This window comes from Oncorhynchus nerka, linkage group LG2, assembly GCF_034236695.1.
Source record: "Oncorhynchus nerka isolate Pitt River linkage group LG2, Oner_Uvic_2.0, whole genome shotgun sequence".
NCBI lineage: Eukaryota > Metazoa > Chordata > Actinopteri > Salmoniformes > Salmonidae > Oncorhynchus > Oncorhynchus nerka.
Window position 1 is genome coordinate 61,704,524 of NC_088397.1, and position 23,559 is coordinate 61,728,082.

At 50.3% G+C, this 23,559-nt stretch overlaps 1 protein-coding gene across 7 annotated transcripts in view; it reads right to left on the bottom strand.

Moving 5' to 3' along the window:
- tfeb (transcription factor EB) overlaps window positions 1-23,559 on the bottom strand; it is a 129,909-nt gene that overhangs the window by 10,807 nt on the left and 95,543 nt on the right. The window lies entirely within an intron of this gene.

The window sequence follows — 23,559 nt, forward strand, 5'->3', positions numbered from 1 at the left end:
ACCTGGGCGGACCACCCCCTGTATTTTGGTTAGGGCACCAGGTGGTGCTAAATTAGGTAAGTAGTGGGTAGGCAGGTAAGATAGGAGAGGGGGAGGTTTTGAGATTTACTTTCTTTGCTTTGGTTCCGTCCAGCCCCTTTTCCCCATATTACCGTGTGAAGGAATAAAGTCCTTGTAAACGGTACCACATTCTGTCTGTTGTCATCCTTACTCGCACCTACAGTCCATACCTTTTTCACTTCACGGAGAGTTTAGTTGTAGCAGGGTGTCGCGTTCCCTCTTCATAGAGGCGTGCGTAACAGAGAGAGACAGACCGAGAGAGAGAGAGAGACAGACCGAGAGAGAGAGAGAGAGACAGACCGAGAGAGAGAGAGAGAGAGAGAGAGAGAGACAGACCGAGAGAGAGAGAGAGAGAGAGAGACCGAGAGAGAGAGAGAGACCGAGAAAGAGAGAGAGACCGAGAAAGAGAGAGAGACAGACCGAGAGAGAGAGAGAGAGAGAGAGAGACAGACCGAGAGAGAGAGAGAGAGACAGACCGAGAGAGACAGAGAGAGACCGAGAGAGACAGACCGAGAGAGAGAGACAGACCGAGAGAGAGAGAGACAGACCGAGAGAGACAGACCGAGAGAGACAGACCGAGAGAGAGAGACAGACAGAGACCGACCGAGAGAGAGAGACAGACAGAGACCGACCGAGAGAGAGAGAGAGACAGAGAGAGACCGACAGAGAGAGAGAGAAAGAGAGAGAGAGACAGACCGAGAGAGACAGACAGAGAGAGACAGAGAGAGACCGAGAAAGAGAGAGACAGAGACAGAGAAAGAGAGAGACAGAGACAGACAGAGAGAGACCGAGAAAGACCGAGAGAGAAAGAGAGAGAGAGACAGAGACCGAGAGAGAAAGAGAAAGAGAGACAGAGACCGAGAGAGAAAGAGACAGAGACCGAGAGAGAAAGACCGAGAGAGAAAGAGAGAGACAGAGACCGAGAGAGAAAGAGAGAGAGAGACAGAGACCGAGAGAGAAAGAGACAGAGACCGAGAGAGAAAGACCGAGAGAGAAAGAGAGAGACAGAGACCGAGAGAGAGAGAGAGAGAGACAGAGACCGAGTCCGAGAGAGAAAGAGAGAGAGACCGAGAGAAAGAGAGAGAGACCGAGAGAAAGAGAGAGAGACCGAGAGAGAGAGAGACCGAGAGAAAGAGAGAGAGACCGAGAGAGAAAGAGAGAGAGACCGAGAGAAAGAGAGAGAGAAAGAGAGAGAGACAGAGACCGAGAGAAAGAGAGAGAGAGAGAGACAGAGAGAGAAAGAGAGAGAGACCGAGAGAAAGAGAGAGAGACCGAGAGAGACAGACCGAGAGAGAAAGAGAGAGAGAGAGAGAGAGAGAGAGAGAGACAGACCGAGAGAGAAAGAGAGAGAGACAGAGAGAGAGATAGAGACAGACCGAGAGAGAAAGCGAGAGAGACCGACCGAGAGAGAAAGCGAGAGAGACCGACCGAGAGAGAAAGAGAGAGAGACCGACCGAGAGAGAGAGACCGACCGAGAGAGAAAGAGAGAGACCGACCGACCGAGAGAGACCGACCGAGAGAGAGAGACTGACAGAGAGAGACTGACAGAGAGAGACTGACCGAGAGAGAGAGTGACCGAGAGAGAGAGACCGACCGAGAGAGACCGACAGAGACCGACCGAGAGAGAGAGAGACAGAGACCGACCGAGAGAGAGAGAGACAGAGACAGACAGAGACCGACAGAAACCGACCGAGAGAGACCGACCGAGAGAGAGAGAGACCGACAGAGAGAGAGAGACCGACAGAGAGAGAGAGACCGACAGAGAGAGAGAGACCGACCGAGAGAGAGAGACCGACCGAGAGAGAGAGACCGACCGAGAGAGACAGACAGAGACCGACCGAGAGAGAGAGAGAGACAGACAGAGACCGAGAGAGAGAGAGAGAGAGAGACAGACAGAGACCGACCGAGAGAGAGAGACCGACCGAGAGAGAGAGAGAGAGACCGACCGAGAGAGAGAGAGAGAGAGACCGAGAGAGATTAAATCGGCCATTCCCATTAATTGGTCGACCTCTAGTTATTTCCGTGACATCTGGAATCAAGGACTCCTACTAACCACAATTTAAGAACAGAGACAAATTTGACCCTAACAATTACAGAGGCATTTGTGTGAACAGTAACCTGGGGAAGGTTTTCTGTAGTATTATAAATGTTAGAGCTCTAAACTTCCTTAATAAGACACAATGTCTTGAGTAAAATCCTAATTGGATTTATACCAAATCATTGCACAATTTATCATATTTACACCTTACACACCCTGATAGATAAACATGTCCACCAAAATAATACTAAAACATACCCTTGCTTTATCGACTTACAAAAAGCATTTGATTCTATTTGGCATACAGGACTGCTCTACAAAGTTATTGAAAGTGGTGTAGGGGGTAAAACACATGACATATTTAAATCAATGTATACTGGTAATAAGTGCAGCATTAAAATTGGCAAGAAAATAACAGAATTCTTTAACCAGGGGCGGGGCCTTCGCCAGGGTTGCTATCTGAGCCCTGCACTCTTCAATATTCAAAGAATTGGTCACTATTCTAGAAAAATCCTCAGCCCCTGGTGTTAGTCTCCACAATTCAGAGGTTAAATGCCTACTCTTTGCAGATGACCTATGCCTGCTGTCACCCACAGCACATGGCCTACAGCAGAGCCTGGACCTGCTAGAGCAGTACTGCCAGACCTGGGCCCTGGCAGTAAACCCCAAAAATACTAAAACAGTGATTTTCCAGAGAAGATCCAGATCTCAGGGAATTAGACTAAAGTTCTCAATTGGTACAAAATATATAGAATACTGCCCACACTACAATTACTTAGGTTTAAAAATAAGCTCAACTGGGCACCTTAATGAGGCAGTGAATGTACTGAGAGAGAAAGCATGCAGGGCATTCTACACCATTAAAAAACCAATTCAAATTGAAATATCTATTAAAATTTGGCTAAAACGAATTAATTGAATGTGTCATTGAACCAATTGCACTTTATGGTAACGAGGTGTGGGGTCCACTTGCAAAACAAGATTTTGTCAAATGGGACAAACACCCCATTGAAACCCTGCATGCAGAGTTCTGTAAGATTCTCCTACATGTCCAGAGGAAAACTACAAACAATGCATGCAGGGCAGAATTAGGCCAATATCCACTAATAATAAAAACTCAAAAAAGAGAAATTAAGTTTTGGAAACATCTAAAATATAGTGACCTCCTCTCATATCATTACCAAGCCCTGCAATGCCAATAGCTGAGCAAAGAAAATAGTCCCCTCATCTAGCTGGTCCTGGGGCTGAGTTCACAAACCTGTTCTACTAACAACACTGAAGCCTCAGGACCAGAACATCCAATCAATCAGAATAAACCAAATTACAACACAGTCAAAACAAAACTACATTGCTTATTGGGAAACACAAGCACAAAGCAAAATGCAGTGCTATCTGGCCCTAAATCGACAGTACACCGTGGCTAACTATTTGACCATGGTTACTGATCACAACCTTAGAAAAACCTTGACAAAGTACAGGCTCAGTGAGCACAGCCTTGCTATTGAGAAGTGTTGTTACTGTTGTCCTGTTGACAATTTTTATTCTTATTATTTAAGTAAACTTTGGCAATATGTACATTGTTACGTCATGCCAATAAAGCAAATTGAATTGAATTGAGAGAGAGAGACAGAGAGAGAGACGGAGAGAGAGAGACGGAGAGAGAGAGACCGTGTGAGCGAGAGAGTGAGGGAGACCGACCGTGTGAGCGAGAGAGCGAGCGAGACCGACCGTGTGAGCGAGAGAGCGAGCGAGACCGACCGTGTGAGCGAGAGAGCGAGCGAGACCGACCGTGTGAGCGAGAGAGCGAGCGAGACCGACCTGTTTGCAGATCTTACCAGTTGCAAAACAAGAGCAAATTTAATACCAAGGGTTATTTGCAACCATTTCACTTTCTCAAAAAAGAGGAGGCAGTCAAGGATGTCAGATCAGCATTTTTGAAGAAGCGGACCAGAGCAACACATATCAAACAGTAAACTTATATAATAATGGAACTGTATTGATACAAGGCAATGATTTAAGTCTCCATGCTTTTGAGAATAGGTTTGCTACCCTAAAAGCAGAAGCTAAACCCATCTCAGAAACTGAGGAAAAAGATAAGGAGGGAGATGGAGAAAAGCAGGCCCCAACGGTCTCTGTGACCCAGCAAGAAGCCCTCAGTGTCCCGCTACCTACCTCACCTGCAGCAGACAGAGCCAAGGACATGCCTACAACACTAAGAACACCTGCTATGCAGCGTTTCCCCACTCCCTCTCTCTAGTCGAAGGTCATAGAACTCAGAGAGAACAAGCTTCAAGAGGAGGACACTGTCCAGAAACTAAAAGAAGAGATGAAACAGTTCAGGGAGGAGAGCAGCCCATCTATTGCTAAATTAGAAAGCAGAATGGACAAACAGTCAGAGACCATCTGAGCACAACGAGAAAGGAGCTAGAACAAAGAAAGGTACATTGACACCCTCAACCAGCTAGTCATCATGTCCTCTGCATCTAGAGAACATGTCCACCAGCTTGGCCTCCACCACACAGCCTGATGACACTGCACCAGCCTACCAGTCTGTTCCAGCCCAGATCAACCAACCAGCCTCCCAGTCTGCTCCAGCCCAGGTCAGAATACCAGCCTCCCAGTCTGCTCCAGTCCAGGTCAGAATACCAGCCTCCCAGTCTGCTCCAGCTCAGGTCAGAATACCAGCATCCCAGTCTGTTCCAGCCCAGGTCAGAATACCAGCCTCCCAGTCTGCTCCAGTCCAGGTCAGAATACCAGCCTCCCAGTCTGCTCCAGCCCAGGTCAGAATACCAGCCTCCCAGTCTGCTCCAGCCCAGGTGAGAATACCAGCCTCCCAGTCTGCTCCAGCCCAGGTGAGAATACCAGCCTCCCAGTCTGCTCCAGCCCAGGTCAGAATACCAGCCTCCCAGTCTGCTCCAGCCCAGGTCAGAATACCAGCCTCCCAGTCTGCTCCAGCCCAGGTCAGAATACCAGCCTCCCAGTCTGCTCCAGCCCAGGTCAGAATACCAGCCTCCCAGTCTGCTCCAGCCCAGGTCAGAATACCAGCCTCCAAGTCTGCTCCACCCCAGGTGAGAATACCAGCCTCCAAGTCTGCTCCACCCAGACAGTCACCCACAACTGCAATCCTTATTGATTAAAATGGGAAGTTCTTAGTCCAGGAAAGATGATTCCCTAGACACCAGATGTATAAGTTCTGGTGTCCTACAACTGACAGTGCAATGCAGCTACTCAGTCAGACCAGGATTGACACCCGACGATAATCATCATCCACACTGGCACAAACCACCTTCATGCCAAAGGTGAAAATGTATCTGGGGCAGTGAGAAGAGTGGCAGAACGGGCACAGGCTATGTTCCCAACAACCAATATAGTTGTGTCCACCTTCTTACCAAGAAAAGACTTCCCAGGAAAGTTGATTGACAAAATAAATCAACAGATCACTGAGGACTGTGACTCACTGCTCAACATCAGAACGGCTCACCACCCCACACTGACATGTCAACATTTATACGATAATGTACATCTTGATGAGGACAGTATCAGAACCTTTGCCAAGGACCTAAAGGATGCAACACTTGGCAGGGATCCACGCACCCACCAATCCAGCAGCAGAGACCCCCCGCTCCACTTTCTGTCAGTACCCCCACCATCCCTAGGAGAGAAGAGCCCGACACGGCGTATTACAGCACAGATTTACCAGACTAGACCAGTCCCATCACAACACAGCTCTACTAGACCCGGCCCATCACAACACAGCTCTACTAGAACCGGCCCATCACAACACAGCTCTACTAGAACCGGCCCATCACAACACAGCTCTACTAGACCCGGCCCATCACAACACAGCTCTACTAGACCCGGCCCATCACAACACAGCTCTACTAGACCAGGCACATCATACATAGCATTACTAGATAGAAGTCGACCGATTATGATTTTTCAATGCCGATACCGATTATTGGAGGGCCAAAAAAAAAAGCCGATACCAATTAAATCGGCCGATTGTTTTGTTGTTGTAATAATGACAATAACAATACTGAATGAACACTTATTTTAACTTAATCAATAAAATCAATTTAGCCTCAAATAAAATGAAACATGTTCAATTTGTTTAAATAATGCAAAAAAAAGTGTTGGAGGAGAAAGTAAAAGTGCAATATGTGTCATGTAAAAAAGCTAATGTTTAAGTTCCTTGCTCAGAACATGAGAACATATGAAAGCTGGTGGTTCCTTTTAACAGGAGTCTTCAATATTCCCAGGTAAGAAGTTTTAGGTTGTAGTTATTATAGGAATTATAGGATAATTTCTCTCTATACGATTTGTATTTCATATACCTTTGACTATTGGATGTTCTTATAGGCACTACAGTATTGCCAGTGTAACAGTATAGCTTCCGTCCCTCTCCTCACCCCTACCTGGGCTCGAACCAGGAACACATCGACAACAGCCACCCTCGAAGCAGCGTTACCCATCGCTCAGAGGCCCTTGCAGAGCAACGGGAACAACCACTCCAAGTCTCAGATCGAGTGACGTTTGAAACGCTATTAGCACGCACCCCGCTAACTAGCTAGCCATTTCACATCGGTTACACAAGCCTAATCTCGGGACTTGAAAGGATTGAAGTCATAAACAGCTCAATGCTTGAAGCACAGCGACGAGCTGCTGGCAAAATGCACGAAAGTGCTGTTTGAATGAATGCTTACAAGCCTGCTGGTGTCTACCACCGCTCAGTCAGACTGCTCTATCAAATCATAGACTTAATTATAACAATAACACACAGAAATACGAGTCTTCGGTCATTAATATGGTCGAATCCGGAAACTATCATCTCGAAAACAAGACGTTTATTATTACGGTGAAATACAGAAACTTTCCGTATTTTATCTAATGGGTGGCATCTATAAGTCTAAATATTCCAGTTACATTGCACAACCTTCAATGTTACGTTATAATTACGTAAAATTCTGTCAAAGGGCGGCCCAAACTGTTGCATATACACTGACTCTGCGTGCAGTGAACGCAAGAGAAGTGACACAATTTCACCTAGTTAATATTGCATGCTAACCTGGATTTTTTTGTGTGCAAAATATGCAGGTTTAAAAATACACTGCTAAAAACACATAAAGGGAACACTAAAATAACACATCCTAGATCTGAATGAATGAAATATTCTTATTAAATACTTTTTTCTTTACATAGCTGAATGTGCTGACAACAAAATCACACAAAAATGATCAATGGCTGGGCATGCTCCTGATGAGGTGGCGGATGGTCTCCTGTGGGATCTCCTCCCAGACCTGGACTAAAGCATCCGCCAACCCCTGGACAGTCTGTGGTGCAACGTGGCGTTGGTGGATGGAGCGAGACATGATGTCCCAGATGTGCTCAATTGGATTCAGGTCTGGGGAACGGGCGGGCCAGTCCATAGCATCAATGCCTTCCTCTTGCAGGAACTGCTGACACACTCCAGCCACATGAGGCCTAGCATTGTCTTGCATTAGGAGGAACCCAGGGCCAACCGCACCAGCATATGGTCTCACAAGGGGTCTGAGGATCTCATCTCGGTACCTAATGGCAGTAAGGCTACCTCTGGCGAGCACATGTGTGGCCCCCCAAAGAAATGCCACCCCACACCGCCAAACCGGTCATGCTGGAGGATGTAGCAGGCAGCAGAACGTTCTCCACGGCGTCTCCAGACTCTGTCACATGTGCTCAGTGTGAACCTGCTTTCATCTGTGAAGAGCACAGGGCGCCAGTGGCAAATTTGCCAATCTTGGTGTTCTCTGGCAAATGCCAAACGTCCTGCACGGTGTTGGGCTGTAAGCACAACCCCCACCTGTGGACGTCGGGCCCTCATACCACCCTCATGGAGTCTGTTTCTGACCGTTTGAGCAGACACATGCACATTTGTGGCCTGCTGGAGGTCATTTTGCAGGGCTCTGGCAGTGCTCCCCCTGCTCCTCCTTGCACAAAGGCGGAGGTAGCGGTCCTGCTGCTGGGTTGTTGCCCTCCTATGGCCTCCTCCACGTCTCCTGATGTACTGGCCTGTCTCCTGGTAGCGCCTCCATGCTCTGGACACTACGCTGACAGACACAGCAAACCTTCTTGCCACAGGTTGCATTGATGTGCCATCCTGGATGAGCTGCACTACCTGAGCCACTTGTGTGGGTTGTAGACTCCGTCTCATGCTACCACTAGAGTGAAGACACCGCCAGCATTCAAAAGTGACCAAAACATCAGCCAGGAAGCATAGGAACTGAGAAGTGGTCTGTGGTTATCACCTGCAGAACCACTCCTTTATTGGGGGTGTCTTGCTAATTGCCTATAATGTCCACCTGTTGTCTATTCCATTTGCACAACAGCATGTGAAATTTATTGTCAATCAGTGTTGCTTCCTAAGTGGACAGTTTGATTTCACAGAAGTGTGATTGACTTGGAGTTACATTGTGTTGTTTAAGTGTTCCCTTTATTTTTTGAGCGGTGTATATACTTCTGTGTATTGATTTTAAGAAAGGCATTGATGTTTATGGTTAGGTACAGTCGTGCAACGATTGTGCTTTTTTCGCATATGCGCTTTTGTTAAATCATCCCGTTTGGCCAAGTTGGCTGTCTTTGTTAGGAAGAAATAGTCTTCACAGAGTTCGCAACGAGCCAGGTTAGCAGGCAATATTAACTAAATATGCAGGTTTAAAAATATATACTTGTGTATTGATTTTAAGAAAGGCATTGATGTTCATGGTTAGGTACACATTGGAGCAAGACAGTCCTTTTTCGATAAAACGCACCGCATCGATTATATGCAACGCAGAACACGCTAGATAAACTAGTAATATCATCAACCATGTGTAGTTTATTTTTTTTATTTTTTTTAACCTTTATTTAACTAGGCAAGTCAGTTAAGAACAAATTCTGATTTTCAATGACAGCCTAGGAACAGTGGGTTAACTGCCTGTTCAGGGGCAGAACGACAGATTTGTACCTTGTCAGCTCGGGGGTTTGAACTTGCAACCTTCCGGTTACTAGTACAACACATAATTATATGTAATGTGTGTGTGTGTGTGTGTGTATATATATATAATTATTTTTTTCCAATGTACTTTACTCAAACCATTAACTATCAGCTCTTGGAATATCCAGGGCCTATACTCTTCACATTTTGGTTATAAAACATTGATTCAAAACATCAAGGGACAGGACATCATAATCCTACTGGAAACATGGTGTCGTGGAGACATAGATACTCAGTGTCCCTCAGGCTATAGAGAAAGTTTACTACCATCAATCAAACATAAAAATGCTCAACGGGGCCGAGACTCAGGTGGAATCATCATTTGGCATAAGCAGGACTTAGCACTGAATGAAATGAAAAAAGGTACCACTCACATTTGGCTAAAACTTAACAAAGGTACAATCTATTGTGACAATGATGTATACATATGTGCAGCTTATGCTCCTCCTTCAGATTCATCATATTATGATGATCAGTTTTTTGACATTATCCATTCAGAAATCATTACATTTCTGTAAAGTGCATCTTTGTGGAGATTTCAATGCAAGAACAGGTTCTGAGCCTGACTACACTGATGCGGGAGGTAACCACCACATATTTGGACACCCCTCCTTGTACAGTAGCCCTATTATAAATAATAGAAACAGTCCTGACCAAATACGGAACAAAAATGGAAAGGAGTTAGTACATCTCTGTCGAGCCTTAGGGCTGTACATGCTTAAGAATCAGAGGGGACTCTTTAGGTCAGTTTACTAACTGCTAAGCTCTTGGGACAAGTGTAGTCGATTATGCCATCACTGACATTGATCCCTCCTCCATTAGTGCATTCACTGTCAGACCACAGACACCATTGTCAAATCAACATGTTTCTGAAGAAATTAACCAGGAATATTCATTTTAAAAAACAGCCCAATAAACTCTACAACATAAACCAACCGTACAGATGGGGTCAAAACAGCCCAATAAACTTTACAACATAAACCAACCTTACAGGTGGGGTCAAAACAGCCCAATAAACACTACAACATAAACCAACCGTACAGGTGGGGTCAAAACAGCCCAATAAACACTACAACATAAACCAACCGTACAGGTGGGGTCAAAACAGCCCAATAAACTTTACAACATAAACCAACCGTACAGGTGGGGTCAAAACAGCCCAATAAACACTACAACATAAACCAACCGTACAGGTGGGGTCAAAACAGCCCAATAAACACTACAACATAAACCAACCGTACAGGTGTGGTCAAAACAGCCCAATAAACTTTACAACATAAACCAACCGTACAGATGGGGTCAAAACAGCCCAATAAACTTTACAACATAAACCAACCGTACAGGTGGGGTCATAAATCAAACAGTCAAAACCCAATAAACACTACAACATAAACCAACCGTACAGGTGGGGTCAAAACAGCCCAGTAAACACTACAACATAAACCAATCGTACAGGTGGGGTCAAAACAGCCCAATAAACTTTACAACATAAACCAACCGTACAGGTGGGGTCAAAACAGCCCAATAAACACTACAACATAAACCAACCGTACAGGTGGGGTCAAAACAGCCCAGTAAACACTACAACATAAACCAATCGTACAGGTGGGGTCAAAACAGCCCAATAAACTTTACAACATAAACCAACCGTACAGGTGGGGTCAAAACAGCCCAATAAACACTACAACATAAACCAACCGTACAGGTGGGGTCAAAACAGCCCAATAAACTTTACAACATAAACCAACCGTACAGGTGGGGTCAAAACAGCCCAATAAACACTACAACATAAACCAACCGTACAGGTGGGGTCAAAACAGCCCAATAAACACTACAACATAAACCAACCGTACAGGTGTGGTCAAAACAGCCCAATAAACTTTCCAACATAAACCAACCGTACAAGTGGGGTCAAAACAGCCCAATAAAACACTACAACATAAACCAACCGTACAGGTGGGGTCAAAACAGCCCAATAAACACTACAACATAAACCAACCAGTCACGAAAAACAACTAAAATCCATTAGATGACCCAATAATCCAACAGGAACTAAATGAAAAGCTCAAACCTATAAAATAAAGGAAGGCTTGTGGTCTAGACAACATCAGAAATGAAATGCTGAAAAACAGCACACCTGAATTGCAAAATGCTGTGCTTAAATAGTTAAACATGGTTTTAACTTCTGGCTACTTCCCTGATGTCTGGAACCAGGGGCTCATCTCCCCTAACCACAAAAGTGGAGACAAATCAGACCCCAATAATTACAGGGGAATTTGCGTAAACAGTAACTTGAGAAAGGGTTTCTGTAGCATTTAGAATTCAAGAATTCAAACCTTTCTTCAAGAAAACCAATGTAATAAGTAAATGTCAAATTGGCTTTCTCCCTAACCATCACACTACTGACCATATATACACCTTACACACACTAATTAATAAACACCATCGCACTACTGACCATATATACAGCTTACACACACTAATTAATAAACACCATCACACTACTGACCATATATACACCTTACACACACTAATTAATAAACACCATCACACTACTGACCATATATATATACACCTTACACACACTAATTAATAAACACCATCACACTACTGACCATATATATATACACCTTACACACACTAATTAATAAACACCATCACACTACTGACCATATAGATACACCTTACACACACCAATTAATAAACACCATCACACTACTGACCATATAGATACACCTTACACACACTAATTAATAAACACCACCACACTACTGACCATAGATACACCTTACACACACCAATTAATAAACACCATCACACTACTGACCATATATACACCTTACACACACTAATTAATAAACACCATCACACTACTGACCATATATACACCTTACACTCACTAATTAATAAACACCACCTCACTACTGACCATATATACACCTTACACACACTAATTAATAAACACCATCGCACTACTGACCATATATACACCTTACACACACTAATTAATAAACACCATCGCACTACTGACCATATATACACCTTACACACACTAATTAATAAACACCATCGCACTACTGACCATATATACACCTTACACACACTAATTAATAAACACCACCTCACTACTGACCATATATACACCTTACACACACTAATTAATAAACACCATCACACTACTGACCATATATACACCTTACACACACTAATTAATAAACACCACTGCACTACTGACCATATATACACACGTTACACACACTAATTAATAAGGGGAAAATCTTTGCTTGCTTTAGTGACTTTCAAAAAGCATTTGATTATATTTGGCACGAAGGACTATTCTCCAAAATTCTCCAAAGTGTGCAAGTTGTTATTAAGTTGTATGACTTAATAAAATGTATATACACAGAAAACAAGTGTGCAATAAAAATCAAACGAAAAACAGAATTCTTTCCACAACGTCGAGGTGTGAGACAAGGCTGCAGTTGGAGAGCAAATCTTTTCAACATTTATATCAATGAATTCGCAGACATTTTGGACCATTCTCCAGCCCCAGGACTCACACTATTTGACACAGAGGTAAAATACCTGCTATATGCTGATGACTTGGTACTTATATCACCAACCAAAGAAGGTCTTCAACAGAACCTTAACATTCTAGAGCAATATTGCGATAATTGGGCCCTGGTAGTAAATATCCAAAAAGCGAAAATCATGATTTTCCCAAAAAATATATATAATTATTCAGAAACACAAATATAAATTCACCCTGAACAACACCATAATTGAACAAATTAAAAATGACACATACCTTGGTCTGACCATATCTGCATTGGGAAACTTTAATATGGCAGTGAAGGCACTCAAAGAAAAAGCCCGCAGAGCATTGTATGTAATAAAATTAAATGATTCAATATCAACATCCCAATTAGAATTTGGCCAAAATATTTGACAGTGTAATCCTACCAATAGCTCTTTACGGAAGTGAGGTTTGGGAGCCACTCGAACTCGACTTTAAAATGAGGGACAAACATCTAATTGAAGCCCTACATGCAGAATTCTGTCGGAAGATTCTACAAGTCCAGAGAAATACACCAACTAATGCATGTAGGGCAGAATTGGACCATCGCTTTCCAGTAGTAATGAAAATATAGAAAAGATCATTAAAGTTTTCTAAATTCAAGTCCACTGCTTCAAAAGAAAGAATTCCAATAAACAAAATTATGAATAAATCAAAGGACTCATATTTACAACATTGGGAAAACGAAACAAAATCCCAAAGCCGACTAAACTGCTATCTTGACCCTAAACAGAGAATATGAATTGGCTGATTATCTCTACTCTGTCAGAGATACGAAGCAGAGACAGATCCTTACCAAGTACAGGCTGAGTGACCACCGATTGGCAATAGAAACCGGCAGACATAAAAAGACATGGCTACCCAAAGAGGAGCGTGTATGTGGTCACTGCATGACAGGGGAGGTAGAGACAGAGATGCACTTTCTCCTTTACTGTGAGAAATATTCCTCACAAAGAGATTCATTATTCACAGAAATGACTACATATATTCCAGATTTTTACAAATTGAACCCAGAGGAAAAACTGAGAATACTCATGGGCGAAGGAGCAATGGCTCCTCTTGCAGCCAAATATGTATTTTCCTGACATAGCCTGAGGGACACTGAATAATAACATCTGCATAGTAAACAGTAACTTACTTATTATTACTGTTATTGTTATGACTATAATTATTCATGTTTATCATTCCAAATAGGGGTGGTAATGGTAGTGATAACAGTTTAGTGATGGTAGTAGTGGTCGTAGTAATGATGATTGTAGTTGTAGTACTGATATAAAGAAGAAGATGACCGTTATTTAGTTATAAGTTAGTTATAGTTTCATTTTCCATAATTTTATTTTATATTTATTACATTTCTACTATTGACTATTACCATTTTATTGTTATTATTTTTGTATTTAATTTTGTATTATTATTTACTACCATTTTATATTATTATTTGCTATCATTTATAATTTTGTTACAATGTATACATTGTTGCTTTGGCAATATTGACACAATGTTTTTCATGCCAATAAAGCAGCTTGAATTTGAGACACCGTGAGAGAGAGAGAGACACCGTGAGAGAGAGAGAGACACCGTGAGAGAGAGAGAGACACCGTGAGAGAGAGCGAGAGACACCGTGAGAGAGAGCGAGAGACACCGTGAGAGAGAGCCAGAGAGACACCGTGAGAGAGAGCCAGAGAGACACCGTGAGAGAGAGCCAGAGAGACATCGTGAGAGAGAAAACGAGAGACCGAGAGAAAACGAGAGAGAGAGCGAGACACCGTGAGCGAGAGAGAAAGCGAGACTCAGAGAGAGAGCGAGACACACCGTGAGAGAGAGCGAGACACACCGTGAGAGAGAGCGAGACACACCGTGAGAGAGAGCGAGACACACCGTGAGAGAGAGCGAGACACACCGTGAGAGAGAGCGAGACACACCGTGAGAGAGAGCGAGACACACCGTGAGAGAGAGCGAGACACACCGTGAGAGAGAGCGAGACACACCGTGAGAGAGAGCGAGACACACCGTGAGAGAAAACGAGAGAGAGAGACGCCGTGAGAGAGAGCGAGACGCCGTGAGAGAGAGCCAGAGACACACCGTGAGAGAGAGCCAGAGAGACCGAGAGAAAACGAGAGACCGAGAGAAAACGAGAGAGCGAGAGAAAACGAGAGAGAGAGCGAGACACCGTGAGCGAGAGAGAGAGCGAGACACACCGTGAGAGAGAGCGAGACACACCGTGAGAGAGAGCGAGACACACCGTGAGAGAGAGCGAGACACACCGTGAGAGAGAGCGAGACACACCGTGAGAGAGAGGCCGAGAGAGAGAGCGAGACACACCGTGAGAGAGAGGCCGAGAGAGCGAGAGAGACACACCGAGAGAGCGAGAGAGACACACCGAGAGAGAGAGCGAGAGAGACGCCGTGAGAGAGAGCGAGAGAGACGCCGTGAGAGAGACGCCGTGAGAGAGAGCGAGAGAGACGCCGTGAGAGAGAGCGAGAGAGACGCCGTGAGAGAGAGCGAGAGAGACGCCGTGAGAGAGAGAGAGCGAGACGCCGTGAGAGAGAGCGAGACGCCGTGGGAGAGAGCGAGACGCCGTGGGAGAGAGCGAGACGCCGTGGGAGAGAGCGAGAGACACACCGCGAGACACCACGAGAGAGAAAACGAGAGCGCGAGACACCGCGAGAGCGAGACGCCGTGAGAGAGAGCGAGAGAGACGCCGTGAGAGAGAGCGAGACGCCGTGGGAGAGAGCGAGACGCCGTGGGAGAGAGCGAGACGCCGTGGGAGAGAGCGAGATGCCGTGGGAGAGAGCGAGAGACACACCGCGAGAGAGAGCGAGACACACCGAGGGAGAGAGCGAGACACACCGTGAGACAGAGCGAGACACACCGTGAGAGAGAGCGAGACACACCGTGAGAGAGAGAAGACAAGAGAGAGAGCGAGACACACCGTGAGAGAGCGAGACACCGTGAGAGAGAGCGAGACACACCGTGAGAGAGAGCGAGAGACACACCGTGAGAGAGAGCGAGACACACCGTGAGAGAGAGCGAGAGACACACCGTGAGAGAAAACGAGAGAGAGAGACGCCGTGAGAGAGAGAGCGAGACGCCGTGAGAGAGAGAGCGAGAGAGACACCGTGAGAGAGAGCCAGAGACACACCGTGAGAGAGAGCCAGAGAGACCGAGAGAAAACGAGAGAGCGAGAGAAAACGAGAGAGAGAGCGAGAGAGACCGAGAGAGAGAGCGAGAGACACCGTGAGAGAGAGAGCGAGACACACCGTGAGAGAGAGCGAGACACACCGTGAGAGAGAGGCGAGACACACCGTGAGAGAGAGCGAGACACACCGTGAGAGAGAGGCCGAGAGAGAGAGCGAGACACACCGTGAGAGAGAGGCCGAGAGAGAGAGAGAGACACACCGAGAGAGCGAGAGAGACACACCGAGAGAGAGAGCGAGAGAGACACGTGAGAGAGAGCGAGAGAGACGCCGTGAGAGAGTGAGAGAGAGCGAGAGAGACGCGTGAGAGAGAGCGAGAGAGACGCCGTGAGAGAGAGCGAGAGAGACGCCGTGAGAGAGAGAGACGCGAGAGAGAGCGCCGTGAGAGAGAGAGAGAGAGACGCCGTGAGAGAGAGCGAGAGAGACACCGCGAGAGAGAGAGAAAACGAGAGAGACACCGCGAGAGAGAGAGAGCGAGAGAGACGCCGTGAGAGAGAGCGAGACGCCCGTGGGAGAGAGCGAGACGCCGTGGGAGAGAGCGAGACGCCGTGGGAGAGAGCGAGATGCCGTGAGAGAGCGAGACACCGTGAGGGAGAGAGCGAGACACAGAGACACCGCGAGAGAGAGCGAGCGCGAGACGCGAGAGAGAAAAGAGAGACGAGACACCGCGAGAGAGACGCTGTGAGAGAGAGCGAGAGAGACGCCGTGAGAGAGAGCGAGAGAGACGCCGTGAGAGAGAGAGAGAGACGCCGTGAGAGAGAGCGAGAGAGACGCCGTGAGAGAGAGCGAGAGAGCCGCCGTGAGAGAGAGCGAGAGAGACGCCGTGAGAGAGAGCGAGAGACACAGAGAGAGAGAGACACACGTGAGAGAGAGCCAGAGACACCGAGAGAGAAAACGAGAGAGCGAGAGAAAACGAGAGAGAGACAGAGAGACCGAGAGAGAGAAAGAAAACGAGAGAGAGAGCGAGACACACCGCGAGAGCGAGACACCGTGAGAGAGAGCGAGACACACCGTGAGAGAGAGCCAGAGACACACCGTGAGAGAGAGCCAGAGAGACCGAGAGAAAACGAGAGACCGAGAGAGAAAACGAGAGAGAGAGCACCGAGAGACACCGTGAGCGAGAGAGAGACGCGTGAGAGAGAGCGAGAGAGACGTGAGAGAGAGCGAGAGACACCGTGAGAGAGAGCGAGAGACACCGTGAGAGAGAGCGAGAGACACCGTGAGAGAGAGCGAGACACACCGTGAGAGAGAGGCCGAGAGAGAGAGCGAGACACACCGTGAGAGAGAGGCCGAGAGAGAGAGCGAGACACACCGTGAGAGAGACGCCGAGAGAGCGACGCCGTGGGAGAGACACACCGTGAGAGAGAGAGAGCGTGAGAGAGAGACGCCGTGAGAGAGAGCGAGAGAGAGACGCCGTGAGAGAGAGAGAGACGCCGTGAGAGAGACGCGAGAGAGACGCCGTGAGAGAGAGAGCGAGAGAGACGCCGTGAGAGAGAGCGAGAGAGACGCCGTGAGAGAGAGCGAGAGAGACGCCGTGAGAGAGAGCGAGAGAGACGCCGTGAGAGAGAGCGAGAGAGACGCCGTGAGAGAGAGCGAGACGCCGTGAGAGAGAGCGAGCGAGACGCCGTGAGAGAGAGAGAGCGAGACGCCGTGGGAGAGAGCGAGACGCCGTGAGAGAGACGACACACCGTGAGAGGGAGAGAGCGAGAGAGAGACCGAGAGAAAACGAGAGAGAGCGAGAGAGACGCCGTGAGAGAGAGAGAGAGACACACCGTGAGAGAGAGAGCGAGAGCGAGACACCGTGAGAGAGAGCGAGAGAGAGCGACACACCGTGAGAGAGAGCGAGAGAGAGCGACACACCGTGAGAGAGAGCGAGAGAGAGACACACCGTGAGAGAGAGAGCGAGCGAGAGAGACACACCGAGAGAGAGAGCAAGAGAGACGCCGTGAGAGAGAGAGAGAGCCGTGAGAGAGACGCCGTGGGAGAGAGCGAGACGCCGTGGGAGAGAGAGAGAGACGCCGTGAGAGAGCGAGAGAGACGCCGTGGAGAGAGCGAGACGCCGTGGGAGAGAGCGAGAGAGACGCCGTGGAGAGAGAGCGAGACGCCGTGAGAGAGAGAGCGAGACGCCGTGGGAGAGAGCGAGACGCCGTGGGGAGAGAGCGAGAGACACACCGTGAGACACCGCGAGAGACGCCCGCGAGAGAGAGAAGAGCGAGACACGAGAGCGCGAGACACCGGGAGAGCGAGAGACACACCGCGAGAGCGAGAGCGAGACGCGAGAGAGAAAACGAGAGAGAGAGCGAGACGCCGTGAGAGAGAGCGAGAGAGAGAGACCGTGAGAGAGAGCGAGACGCCGTGGGAGAGAGCGAGACGCCGTGGGAGAGAGCGAGATGCCGTGGGAGAGAGCGAGAGACACACCGCGAGACACCGCGAGGGAGAGAGTGAGAGACACACCGCGAGACACCGCGAGAGAGAAACGAGAGCGCGAGACACCGCGAGAGAGAAAACGAGAGAGCGCGAGACACCGCGAGAGCGAGACGCCGTGAGAAAGAGGGAGACGCCGTGAGAGAGAGCGAGAGAGACGCCGTGAGAGAGAGCGAGAGAGACGCCGTGAGAGAGAGCGAGAGAGACGCCGTGAGAGAGAGCGAGAGAGACGCCGTGAGAGAGAGCGAGAGCGACGCCGTGAGAGAGAGCGAGAGAGACGCCGTGAGAGAGAGCGAGAGAGACGCCGTGAGAGAGAGCCAGAGACACACCGTGAGAGAGAGCCAGAGAGACCGAGAGAAAACGAGAGAGCGAGAGAAAACGAGAGAGAGAGCCAGAGAGACCGAGAGAGAGAGCGAGAGAAAACGAGAGAGAGAGCGAGACACACCGTGAGAGAGAGCGAGACACACCGTGAGAGAGAGGCCGAGACACACCGTGAGAGAGAGCGAGACACACCGTGAGAGAGAGGCCGAGAGAGAGAGCGAGACACACCGTGAGAGAGAGGCCGAGAGAGAGAGCGAGACACACCGTGAGAGAGAGGCCAAGAGAGCGAGAGAGACACACCGAGAGAGCGAGAGAGACGCCGTGAGAGAGAGCGAGAGAGACGCCGTGAGAGAGAGCGAGAGAGACGCCGTGAGAGAGAGCGAGAGAGACGCCGTGAGAGAGAGCGAGAGAGACGCCGTGAGAGAGAGCGAGAGAGACGGAGTGAGAGAGAGCGAGAGAGACGCCGTGAGAGAGAGCGAGAGAGACGCCGTGAGAGAGAGCGAGACGTGAGAGAGAGACGCCGTGAGAGAGAGACGCCGTGAGAGAGAGCGAGACGCCGTGAGAGAGAGCGAGACGCCGTGAGAGAGAGCGAGGGAGAGAGCGAGACGCCGTGGGAGAGAGGGAGAGAGCGAGACGCCGTGAGGGAGAGAGAGAGAGACACCCGTGAGAGAGAGCGAGAGGCCGTGAGAGAGAGCGAGAGAGCGAGACGCCGTGAAAGAGAGACGTGAGAGAGAGCGAGAGACGCGTGAGTGAGAGAGACGCCGTGAGAGAGAGCGAGAGAGACGCCGTGAGAGAGAGCGAGAGAGACGCCGTGAGAGAGAGAGAGCGAGAGAGCCGCCGTGAGAGAGAGCGAGAGAGACGCCGTGGAGAGAGAGCGAGAGACACACCGCAAGACAGAGAGCGAGAGAAAAGAGAGAGCCAGAGAGACCGTGAGAGAGAGCGAGAGACACCGAGAGAGAGAGAAAACGAGAGAGAGAGCGAGAGACACACCGTGAGAGAGAGAGAAACGAGAGAAGAGGCCGAGAGAGAGCGAGACACCCGTGAGAGAGAGAGACGACACACCGTGAGAGAGAGCGAAGAGACGCCGAGAGAGAGAGCGAGAGAGACGCCGTGAGAGAGAGCGAGAGAGACGCCGTGAGAGAGAGCGAGAGCGACGCCGTGAGAGAGAGCGAGAGAGACGCCGTGGAGAGAGAGCGAGTGAGAGAGAGCGAGAGAGACGCCGAGAGAGAGAGAGCGAGAGAGACGAGACGCCGTGAGAGAGAGCGAGAGAGACGCCGTGAGAGAGAGAGAGAGCGTGGAGAGAGAGAGAGACGCCGTGAGAGAGAGCGAGAGAGACGACGCCGTGGGAGAGAGAGAGCGTGGAGAGAGAGAGACGCCGAGAGAGAGAGAGAGAGAGAGAGAGGCCGGAGAGAGAGAGAGCGTGAGAGAGACACCGTGAGAGACACCGCGAGACACCGCGAGAGAGAGGAGAGAAGCGAGAGAGCGCGTGAGAGACGCGAGAGCGTGAGAGAGAGAGAAACGAGAGAGAGCGCGAGACGCCGCAAGACACCGCGAGAGAGAAAACGAGAGCGCGACACGCCGCGAGAGAGAAAACGAGAGCGCGAGACGCCGCGAGAGAGAAAACGAGAGCGCGACACGCCGCGAGAGAGAAAACGAGAGCGCGACACGCCGCGAGAGAGAAAACGAGAGAGCGAGACGACGTGAGAGAGAGAGAAACGAGAGAGCGAGACGCCGCGAGAGAGAGCGAGAGAGACGCCGTGAGAGAGGAGAGCCAGAGACACGCCGTGAGAGAGAGAGACGAGGAGAGCGAGACACCGCGAGAGAGAAACAGAGACACGCCGCGAGAGAGGGAGAGCCAGAGACACGCCGCGAGAGAGGGAGAGCCAGAGACACGCCGCGAGAGAGGGAGAGCCAGAGACACGCCGCGAGAGAGGGAGAGCCAGAGACACGCCGCGAGAGAGGGAGAGCCAGAGACACGCCGCGAGAGAGGGAGAGCCAGAGACACGCCGCGAGAGAGGGAGAGGCAGAGACACACCGCGAGAGAGGGAGAGCCAGAGACACACCGCGAGAGAGGGAGAGCCAGAGACACACCGCGAGAGAGGGAGAGCCAGAGACACTCCGCGAGAGAGGGAGAGCCAGAGACACACCGCGGGAGAGGGAGAGCCAGAGACACACCGCGGGAGAGGGAGAGCCAGAGACACACCGCGGGAGAGGGAGAGCCAGAGACACACCGCGGGAGAGGGAGAGCCAGAGACACACCGCGAGAGAGGGAGAGCCAGAGACACACCGCGAGAGAGGGAGAGCCAGAGACACACCGCGAGAGAGAGCGAGAGAGAGACCGAGAGTCCGAGAACTCGAGAAAGAAAGAGAGAGTCCGAGAAAGAGAGAGAGAGACCGAGAAAGTGTCACAGGCAATTAGACTTCAGTGCCAGAGCAGCAGACAGCTGTGGGTTAACCATCTACCTGTGGGTTGAGCTGTGTCAGCTGAATAAACCACTGTGTGTGTGTTTTTAGACAGACAGACAGAGAGTGGCAGGGACAGACAGACAGAGTGGCCGTGAGAGAGAGCGAGAGCGACGCCGTGAGAGAGAGCGAGAGAGACGCCGTGAGAGAGAGCGAGAGAGACGCCGTGAGAGAGAGCCAGAGACACACCGTGAGAGAGAGCCAGAGACACACCGTGAGAGAGAGCCAGAGAGACCGAGAGAAAACGAGAGAGAGAGCCAGAGAGACCGAGAGAGAGAGCGAGAGAAAACGAGAGAGAGAGCGAGACACACCGTGAGAGAGAGCGAGACACACCGTGAGAGAGAGGCCGAGACACACCGTGAGAGAGAGCGAGACACACCGTGAGAGAGAGGCCGAGAGAGAGAGCGAGACACACCGTGAGAGAGAGGCCGAGAGAGAGAGAGAGACACACCGAGAGAGCGAGAGAGGCCAAGAGAGCGAGAGAGACACGCCGTGAGAGAGAGCGAGAGAGACGCCGTGAGAGAGAGCGTGAGAGAGAGAGACGACGTGGAGAGAGAGCGAGAGAGACGCCGTGAGAGAGAGCGAGAGAGACGCCGTGAGAGAGAGCGAGAGAGACGCCGTGAGAGAGAGCGAGAGAGACGGAGTGAGAGAGAGCGAGAGAGACGCCGTGAGAGAGAGCGAGAGAGACGCCGTGAGAGAGAGCGAGACGCCGTGAGAGAGAGCGAGACGCCGTGGGAGAGAGCGAGACGCCGTGGGAGAGAGCGAGACGCCGTGAGAGAGAGCGAGACGCCGTGGGAGAGAGCGAGACGCCGTGAGAGAGAGCGAGAGGCCGTGAGAGAGAGCGAGAGAGACGCCGTGAGAGAGACGCCGTGAGAGAGACGCCGTGAGAGAGACGCCGTGAGAGAGAGACGCCGTGAGAGAGAGACGCCGTGAGAGAGAGACGCCGCGAGAGAGAGAGAGAGACACCGCGAGAGAGAAAAGAGAGAGAGACGCGAGAGAGAGAGAGCGAGAGAGAGACGCCGTGAGAGAGAGCGAGAGAGACGCCGTGAGAGAGAGCGAGAGAGACGCCGTGAGAGAGAGAGAGCGAGAGAGAGCGAGAGAGACGCCGTGAGAGAGAGCGAGAGAGACGCCGTGAGAGAGAGCGAGAGAGACGCCGTGAGAGAGAGCGAGAGAGACGCCGTGAGAGAGAGCGAGAGACACACCGCAAGACACCGCGAGAGAGAAAACGAGAGCGCGAGACGAGAGAGAGAGCGAGACACCGCGAGAGAGAAAACGAGAGAGCGCGAGACACCGCGAGAGAGAGAGCGAGAGAGCGAGAGAGGGAGAGCAGAGACACCGAGAGAGGGAGAGCAGAGACACCGCGAGAGAGGGAGAGCCAGAGACACGCGAGAGAGGGAGAGCGAGAGAGACGCCGCGAGAGAGAGAGCGAGAGAGACACGCGTGAGAGAGGGAGAGCCAGAGACGCCGTGAGAGAGAGGAGAGCCAGAGACGCCGCGAGAGAGAGAGCCAGAGACACGCCGCGAGAGAGGGAGAGCGAGAGAGACGCCGTGAGAGAGAGGGAGAGAGACGACACGTGAGAGAGGAGAGAGAGAGACACGCCGCGAGAGAGGGAGAGCCAGAGAGACGCCGTGAGAGGGAGAGCCAGAGAGACGCCGAGAGAGGGAGAGAGAGAGCGAGAGGGGAGAGCCAGAGTGAGAGAGGGAGCGAGAGAGAGAGACCGAGAGAGGGAGAGCCAGAGACACACCGCGAGAGAGAGGAGACAGAGACACACCGCGAGAGAGGAGAGCCAGAGACACACCGCGAGAGAGGGAGAGCCAGAGACACCGCGAGAGAGGGAGAGCCAGAGACACACCGCGAGAGAGGGAGAGCCAGAGACGCCGCGGAGAGAGGGAGAGCGAGAGACACAAGAGAGGGAGAGCCAGAGAGACGCCGCGAGAGAGACACACCGCGGAGAGGGAGAGCCAGAGACACACCGCGAGAGAGGGAGAGCCAGAGACAGAGAGAGAGGGAGAGCCAGAGACACACCGCGAGAGAGGGAGAGCCAGAGACACACCGCGAGAGAGGGAGAGCCAGAGACACACCGCGAGAGAGGGAGACAGAGACACACCGCGAGAGAGGGAGAGCCAGAGACACACCGAGAGAGGGAGAGCCAGAGACACACCGCGAGAGAGAAAACGAGAGCGCCAGACACGCCGCGAGAGAGGGAGAGCAGAGACACACCGCGAGAGAGAGAAACGCGAGAGAGAGGAGAGCCAGAGACACACGAGAGAGAGAGAGAGCCAGAGAGCCGAGAGAGGGACAGAGACACACCGCGAGAGAGGGAGAGCCAGAGACACACCGCGAGAGAGGGAGAGCCAGAGACACACCGCGAGAGAGGGAGAGCCAGAGACACACCGGAGAGGGAGAGCAGAGACACACCGCGGGAGAGGGAGAGCCAGAGACAGACACACCGCGGGAGAGGGAGAGCCAG